The sequence below is a fragment of the Poecilia formosa genome, unplaced genomic scaffold, assembly GCF_000485575.1.
Source record: "Poecilia formosa unplaced genomic scaffold, Poecilia_formosa-5.1.2 Scaffold89, whole genome shotgun sequence".
Lineage (NCBI taxonomy): Eukaryota > Metazoa > Chordata > Actinopteri > Cyprinodontiformes > Poeciliidae > Poecilia > Poecilia formosa.
Genome location: NW_006800028.1, coordinates 1,588,418 through 1,590,043, shown reverse-complemented (window position 1 = coordinate 1,590,043; position 1,626 = coordinate 1,588,418).

Below are 1,626 nucleotides of genomic sequence, written 5' to 3'. Positions count from 1 at the left end.
ATGTGAAAAAGGCTAAGTAGAATCTCTTTTCTATGTTGGCTTTGTTATCTCTGCAGACTGGGGTAAAAACAAACCATAACTTAGGAGGCCTTACATAATTTCTCTGTCGGTCTCAGACTCAAAAAAGATTGGCGACACTCTCCTGAAAAATCTTTTAGGGAAAGCTAAAATGAAAGTAACTGAACTAGGAGGTGTCGTAGTGACATATTACTCTAGCGTGTGTAGAAAGTAATCAGGTAGATACAATTCCAAGGATAATAACTCTGAAGGGAAAAACAAAGTGATCTACGCTGTTGTCAACGTCTGCAGGAAAGAGTTTCTGCTGCTATTATTTTCTTCTCTTTCTTTTAAGAAAGTCCTTCTAGCTCAGAAACTTTGTGTTTATCTATGCTTCTTACCTGAATTTAGCCGTCGACTGAGCTGTTCATCTGTGTATTGTCCATATTTTGTTCTAGAGTAAGTGCTCTTGGCCACTGCTTCTGTATTAAGGTGATTTTCTCTTGTGGACAAAATCCCTGACTGAGTTCTGGCATAAACTATGAGGACTCTTTCCGTTTCCATTTCCCATAGAAAGTACTCCTGGCAAGTGACTCTGTGATTCTGTCTCTTTCCTGGAAGCCATGTGGGAGCTCATGCTGTCGGCTCCCTTGTGCACTCGTGCTTCCATAGAAAGTGTTCCTGGCCAATCGCTTCTTTGTTTGGCTCTTCTGGTTGAAGCCAGAACTCTGTACATTATTTGACTTTCTTTTGCACAAAAAGTAATCTCTGTCTTCTTTCTTTCCTCTCAAACTCCAGTCAGTCATGGCGGATGGCGGCTCATGCTGGGTCTGGTTCTGCTGGAGGTTTTTCTCTATTAAACATAAGTGGTTCCTTTTAAATTTTGTTATCTGCATGCTCTGGATGAGGGATTACTAGCAAACCTGCAAGCCGGTATGACTTTCTAAAATAATTTGAATTCAATTTGACAAAGGTAATAGTATCTGAATTTGACTGTATACAGTCATTGGGTTGCAGTGAAATAAGCTATAGTAATTTGGACTGAGCTTGGAAGAAGTCATACTTAATATAATTGTACATGAACTGGATCTTTTTGTATGAAAAAATGCTCTGTGATATCATTCTTTGTGAACCTGTGTTAAATGACGATAGTGAAATAATTTGAATTCCAAACTGGGTTTTGTACAAATAGACACACAGTTACTGCTAAAAGGAAACTTTTTTCAAAAAAATGTAGAATGGGCTTTTCATTTGGGGAGCAGGGGGATGATGTCATGTAACCTTAACCCCAATTCCTGCAAGACCTGGACATAGAAAACACACACACACGCACGCACACACACACACGCACAAGCATGCACACACAAACAAAAAACAGTTCAACCTCGTACATTTTTTTGGTTTTCTTTGGAGATGAAAATATGATGTTTTCAGATTTTTTTTGTTTGTTGGTTTTTGTGTCTGACTGCAGTGTGTTTTGTATCTTTAATCCACACACAGCCACACAGTAAATCTTCCCTAAAACAAAATTTACACAAAAATTCAGTGAGTCAGACACCTCATACTCACTCTACACACACACACACACACACACACACACACACACACACACACACACACACACACACA